The following is a 7498-nucleotide window of genomic DNA, read 5'->3' as shown; positions in this document are numbered from 1 at the left end:
TTACTTTGCTAGATATTAAGGATTCTGTCCAAGCCATTCAACATAAAGTTCTCTCTTTAAACACCAATCTATGACAAGGAACCATTTAAATAACTCAGCCAAAGCCTTTGGATTCTTTCTTTTCAGTTTTATTTGTGTATACCAAGGTAGGAGCACTTTCTGTTGTGAGTGTCTTATATCCAGGTCATAGTGATTTATGTCAACCTACAAAACGGGTGTAAACTGTGCTCTTAGTAAAAAGGAAAACTGTTGTAAAAAAAAAAAAAAGTTGAATTTCCCCAGAAGATAAAGCCCCAACTTCCTACAAAGTGATGAAAATACAGAAAACAACAAGAATAATAATGAGAATAAAGCAATCTAATCATTCCTTATCGAAAATCACAGAAGAGGGTTGATAGGTTTTGGTTAGAGTAAATCTGCCCCGCCGTTGTTGTTGTTATTGTTGTTGTTATAGTTATATACGTGCTCTCAGATTATCCGAGTAATCATATCTGCTGCATTGTATCCACCCGGCTCTCATAAGTACCTGCTCTTGCCCAGCAGATAGCAAACACACCCCCAGCTGCCCTGTGTGGGGAAAGAAGTGCAAGTGTGTTCATGGCCACATTTGTTATCTGTTTGGACTTTATGTCCGGGTGTGTATGCACAGCCCTGTTTGCGTGTGTTTGTGTGTTTTTACAGGAGATCCCAGAGGAGGCGAGGACTGAGAGAGAAAGAGCCGGTCCCCCAGCACACAGAGGTAAAAATTTATTTCTTGAGGGCCATATATCAACGGGTATTTGTTTAATGAGCGCCAGAGTGGAAAGATGTATAGAACATGTCAGGCGTCCACTTGCAATGCGTTGTGGATAGCAGATAGCATCACACAGTGTGACCGCTCACTCTGTCTCTCTGCTCGCCTTTTTTTTTTATCTCTAGCCTCCCCTCTTCCTATTATAAATGAGGGACAGAGGGGAAACAAGAGGTAAAAATAATGGAGAGAAAAAAGAGGGAAGGAAAAGGAAACACACACAAAGACAAAGGCTGTTGGAAGCCGGCGCCTAAATGTCAGCACGCATTTTTGGCGACATGTGCGGATGCACAGGCAGGAGGGAAGGATCTCTGCACTAAATGGAGAATTAAAAATGAAACAAAAACTGAAGTTCTGGAAGGGATCCAGTTTCAATCTGGCCTAGTCGGCTATCAGCGCCCAATCTGCATTAATTTGTTTGGTTTTTATCAAGCACAGGGCAGCATGAGAGCTACATGGAGGAATCCAGATACACACACACACACACACACGCACACGCACACAGCATGCTTCCTGGCATGCCTAACTAACCTGTGTTCCCCCCCTGGCAGATCCCCTTGCTTTTGTTAAGATATGTAAATGGGATGCATGGGGAGGACGTGTGGGTAATTAATTGTAACTGGGGGATAATGTTGCGCTGTCAGAGATGTCTCTGGTTTGTGTAACATTTTTTAAGAGTAATGTGGTTAAACTGGGAGTGTCTGTTAGCACTCAGTCTTAATTTTACCATGCCAGGAATTTAAAAGCTTAGCTTGCACGCTTCCCTTCTGCTGCAGCGCTCTGTGTGTGCTGTATATGCCTGTGTGTTATAATTGCCTTCATATTGAAAGAATTAAACATAAACTCCAGGGTTGTGTGTGAACAACATATTCTGACCAGTGGTAACCAAGTGACTCATATCCGACTTTTTCACAGCAGTCTGATCTGCCAGATTTTGATCCAAAAACACTGATGTGTTCCACTATGGGGTCATCCGACATGCATCCAATAGGTTTGAAAGCGTTTTCTGTCTGAATGGTGCATTTAATCCGACTTTTCCGTCATGGATGAGAGACATGCTTCATAATTCCGTCTTCTCCAGGAAGGCCAGATGCGGCTCATCTGGACGTAAACAATGGCAGGAACTGGGATCGGGGATCGGCTTTGAATAACTTCAGAATCCATCCATAGACGGCTGCATCCATTCTTCCCTAAACAGGGCGCTGCGGTGAGACGTCCAGGTTCTTCTTCAGGTCATGCAGGTCGCTTTGGGGTCGTAAACCATTCACACACAGAGGTTTGATTGAGGTTGCATTTAATTAGTAGCATGACAGACCTTGCAACAAGTACATAGATTTTAAAAATTGGATTTCAGCAAAAAAAAAAAAAAAAAAAAAAAAAGAAAGAAAAAAATCTGAATTTGCATCAAGACCTGTTACGTGAATGTAGCCTTATATTTGTACTAAGACTAAAGCAAGCAGTTTGGATTCAAGTGGTACACTTAAAAATGTCATCTCATCTTTATCTCACTACTAGGTTCTAAAATTAAATTCTCGTATTATTGGGAGCTAATAGTTTGAAGGAAATAGTTTGTTCTGCTTTTCCAAGATCTGGTCACAGGAGCCCTCAAGGTCTGGACTTGAGGAGCCCTGGTGTCGGGGTCCCCAGGCCAGTAGGGTGATCCTGGATCCATTGAGGATGGAAACCTCCACAAGATATAATCTTTGAAAAAGTGACACACATCTTGACAACACACTCAGTTGCTCAATGCTAATGATGTTATCTTCTGGTTCACTAGATATTCTCCTCTCTCAACAACCATACACTGAGTCTCTGTCCATGGGAACAGGGACAGGGACATTCAGATGAAACCCTTTCATATTTCTCTCCACATGAATTTTTGCATCTGTGACCACAGTGACTGCAGTCCTTCTGATCAACTGATGGTCATTAGCTTTAGAGGTCTCAGAAACCAACCAAAATCTGAACCTTGAAGGTTTTTTTCTTAAGCTTCATGGCTTCCATCACCCCTGATGTCCACTAATAGGGACTCCTGGAGGCCACATCTTTAATGGAAGCACTGATTTTGGATTGTTTGGCAGCAACTTTACCCAACAAAAGTATTCTAGAAACTTAAAGGTATGATCAGGTTCCTTTGCCAGTTATACCAAGTTCAGTCTGACCACTTATTTGTTCTGTTCTATGTACCTCAATAGCTTCATTAATTTTGACACCTCTGGCCTTCCCTAACCTGAGGGTTCCAGACAGGTCTGATGACCTCACACCAAAAATGCTTTAAAAAATTTAACCTGAATAAAGACATGCACATTTAAAATCCATCACTAAAAGAATTATGAACAATATAATGACATGACAATCCCTGACACATGTCAGACATTGACAGGGAGCAGGCTTTCTTTAAACAGCACTATTTTGTGCTGTACCAAGATTAAAATGGTACATTTTCTCTAGCTACCTTCTGGCAATGAGGATCGGAACCCACAGTGGAAGAGAAAAAGTAGAGAGAGGAAAGATGAAAAATGAGAGTGAAGTAACTGTTGTAACAAATGAGCATAAAAAAATATGCAGACAATATGCATAAAAATAGTAGTTATAAGCAAAGCAAAGCTATAAATATGTACTTTTACATGAAATATGAGCATCTCTTTTGCTCTTTTCTGTGGAATGGATTTAATGTTATTGCTAATCAGATGTTCTTTCTACCTAAATTAAATACACACTAAAGAAAAAAAAAATACTTATTTTTCTATGATCTTCCACTGGCAGGGTATAGAAGAGGTTGTGAGACTAAATAATTCATACCGATGCCAAGCATTCACATACAGTGCATATTCAAAAATAGTTGTTTTGACTGTATTACACTTGTGCTAAAAGCCAAGTCAGGTTCCTACTCCTCACCACCTTGTAGCTGACAACAAAATCTGTCTGGGACATCCAAGAAAAACAATCAAAAGCCTGACAGACACTCATAACACTATTCAAGTCTGAGTGTTAAAAGTGTTGGACAAAGACTCTGCCAAGATAAAACTAGAGGGAGGCCAGGAGAGAGGGGTTGTGCTACAATACACAGCTTTTCAAAATATTTGGGCTCCTTGAACTTTTTAAAATTTTGTTTCATTTTTTTTTCTTTTTTTACAACATGTGATAGACCAACTCACAGAGGTGCAGATTTATGAAGTGGAAAGAAAATGAGACAAAAAGAAAAAACTTATGATTAGGGCCATTGTAGATACAAAAAATTGGGAAGAGATTTCTGCCCCCAAAAAAACTCAGAAATTTTCTAGGAAAAAAACTAACTGTTTTGCCCCGCTGCAGAAACTAGAGAAATTCAGAATTTTTTAAAAAGAAAATCTTAGAAATTCTCTTGAAAATACAAAATTTCAGAGTTTGAGAATTTGAAAATTAGATCTAAAACCAGAAATTTTGATTAATCTCAGAAATTGTCTTGTTTCAAGGTTTGAAAATGTTCAGCTTCCTTTTTTTATCTATGTCATAAAAACTATAAGTGAAGAAGAAGATCATGTAAGTTATGTTTATGAGTTCACAAGTTTATACAAGAAGTGCTTGCATGTGACTAAAGGAGGGATTGACACTCAAGAGAGACATTTGGTCAAAAATGTTACGGTCCCACAAAGAACCAAAGATCATTACATTTGTCCCACTTATTTTAAGAAAGCTCCTGTTAATGCAGCAGCCGTCTTTCAAAAATTCTCATTGAGACAAATAATCTCAATCGAAGATTTTAACCAATAGAAATTTTATTTCTGCTCTGTTGACCATTAATAAATTGTAAAAGGTATTTATTTTTTAAGTTGTCTCAATAGCAAAAAAAGCTTAAAGATTTATGAACTCCTTTTACATCCCATCACAGTTATAAGCAACACCTTGTTACTACACCTGTTTATTCACGGTTGAAAAACCATGACATTCTAGCACAAAAACATTTTGAAAAAAGTTTTTCTGAAATTGCAGTGCTTCCATTATGGCAAATTATTTTTCAGAATTTCAATTGGCACAATTTAATGGTTAATTGAAATGCAGATACAGTCATCAGCAGTGCTCTTTTTCTGCCTTCTCAGTTTTCTTTCTGTTGTGTCCAGCCTAAACCTTTTAGCACACGTAAAAGTGATTTGGCTTGTTGTGTCGGAATCATATCAAAGGCTTTTGCCCACGCCGTCCTTTGGCTCTCAGTCAGCGCCGCAGTTTCCTTGATGTTCTTCTCCGTCAAGTCTTTTCTTCCTCCGCTGCCAGTTTGACTCATTTAACATTCCCTGGAGAAGATGGCACTGAAGGGTGACAGCACCAAAGGTGACAGAACGGAGCTGAGTGTGTGAGGGCGTGTGTGCGTGTGCGTGTGCAGCACGAACAGTGTGAAGCTACTAGATAGTGGCCACTCGGTCAGTGTTGGGTATGGTGGCTGCAGAGGAACAGGAGCTGTCTTCGCTGTGACTCGTCTCCTTCCATTCTTTCATCTGGAAGTGTCCTTCACCTCAGGGGACAGGTGGGAGGAAGATGAAAGAGACGGGCTGAAAAGTGGCTGAGGGAAGGGTGTCTGGTTGGGTCGGGGGGCTTTAGAGAGTGAGGGAAGTGAACTAACAGGACTCCAAAAAAATAAAAAAGTGCTCAGACAGTTGGACGGTTGGATATGACTGCAGTATGCTCTAAATTCATGTTATGTTGAACTGTTCCAAAAGAAAATAAAATGGATCAAATGTTCTTATGACAACCTTTCCTACATTCTCCTCACATTACACACAGGAGTTAGGAAGAAGAATCACTCCCTCCTGGCAACAGTTCTCGATTGTGATTCTTTTGATTAACTGTCTACAGACCTGGCTGCTTTTACTGTTTTTATATGCTTAGTGAAATAATGTTTGCTCATGACAAGCTGAACTTTTGTTTAACAAGAATAATCCCTGTACCCCCCCACCCCCATAAAGACCCTTCATAGAGACTGTTTCATTGGATTCTTCATGCCCACTGCTATACAGTCCCCAGGTCATCTCATCTCATATATCTCCCGGAGTATTTACAACACTTTCTGCATCACGCTCTCTGTTCCTGCCTAGGTGGCTATTTTCCACCAGATGAGCAATCTTTATAGACGTGCAGCCGCCATAACAGGCCCGATTTTCAGTGCTAGCATGTGCGGCGTAAGTCTCTGGAAATTGTCACGTTTCCTGTCCAGCAAATCATCCCTAACATATGATGTTCGGGGGTGCAGCTTTTATTCCGTTTGAATGGGTGACTACGAGGAGCCAGTGGAATGTTGGATTCATCATGCCAACATGAAGTAAATGTATTTGCACTGCTTGCTTGTGTGCTTTAATCTGACTGATCAAAACGAAATGCAGTCATCTGGAGCTTTGGCTGATTGCAGCAAGATAAGCTTATAGCTGTAACCTGAGAATAGACTGACCCCCACTAGGGAATTGGGGATTGTCTGTAAACAGCAGGTTGTGTAAGTGAAAACCAAATATAAGTAGCTGTGTTTCCATTAACCATGATCTTGCACAAACTGAAAATGTGAAACTAAATTTGCTTAATGAAAACATGGCAGTTTAGAAAAAACATAGAAATTTCAAGAGAGTTTTTTCGAGTTTCCCTGCTGTAAATAAACAGATCTATTTCACAAAACTGCAGAGGGAACTCATTTTTTTTTTTTTTTTTTTTTGCACCACGAGTCACATGATCAACAGCAGGATGTTACTACTGGTGGAAATGATGAAGAAAACAGGAAGAGGTAGAAGGGTGATGCTTTGTTTTTGGGTTTTTTCAGATAATGAGCAGCCGGCTCCATCAGAACTCTCACAGCATTAACTGGTTCAGAAAAAGTGTTAAATCCATAGCTCTTCTTTAAAATCACTGACTACATTTTCCCAAAAATGCAGCATTAATAACCACTTCCAAGTAGGCAGGACTTGATGCTCCAATGCCTGATTAAGACTCCAATTCCTCCTCTGATTGGCTGATAGATGATAAACACAGAAATATATACACACACACACACACACACACACACACACACATATATATATATATATATAGCCCGCAGGGCTTAATGATTACATAAGTAAACAAACTTATTTAGTGTGATTTAAATTTTATTTATAATTTTTTTATGGAAGCAATACAGTTGTGAAAGATTTTCACACATATGTAATGGAAAAACAGCTAGTCAGAGCCGATCTCCACCCATGCAACCTACCCTACCAAACATATGGCATGTAATGAAAGTAATTTACAATCTGATAATAACTAGTTTGTAACCATGGCCTACATTGATCAGCCTTTTTGGGATATAGTTATGCAATATTTTGTTAAGTGAAGATGCTGTCACATTGTTCCTTGTTTTGCCTGCCTGCTGTAGCAACCAATCCCAAATCTAAGTCTGAATATGAAGAAATGCAGAACATTTAAGATAATATTCAAATTTCCAGTACATTTATAATTGCAGCAGATTTTTGAACACTGTAAGCGTGACATAGAGTTAACTCTTCATCGTTAGCTGTGGACTGTACCAGCACATGTTGAAGGTTAGAGTGGCGACGCCAACAGAACAACATCATTTGCAAAGGGAAAAGTTGAGACCTTGAGGTTCTCAGGGACCCTCAGCAAGTATCTGCTCCTCTGTCACAAAGTCAAGCCAGAAGCCAGACTGCTCTACCTATAACCAAGGTAGTTGATATTTGGGTGTGTGAATGTATG

General features: G+C 39.7%; 1 long non-coding RNA gene across 1 annotated transcript; it reads left to right on the top strand.

Moving 5' to 3' along the window:
- Positions 1-607: 607 nt before the first annotated feature.
- On the top strand, positions 608-6238 carry LOC122846124. The gene is made up of 3 exons (XR_006373187.1): positions 608-739; positions 1706-1781; positions 1872-6238. It is a non-coding gene; the product is annotated as an uncharacterized LOC122846124 (long non-coding RNA).
- The last annotated feature ends 1260 nt before the right edge of the window (positions 6239-7498 follow it).

The sequence above is a fragment of the Gambusia affinis genome, linkage group LG02 (assembly GCF_019740435.1).
Source record: "Gambusia affinis linkage group LG02, SWU_Gaff_1.0, whole genome shotgun sequence".
NCBI classification, from domain to species: domain Eukaryota; kingdom Metazoa; phylum Chordata; class Actinopteri; order Cyprinodontiformes; family Poeciliidae; genus Gambusia; species Gambusia affinis.
This window is presented reverse-complemented; position numbering and strand designations above follow the sequence as displayed.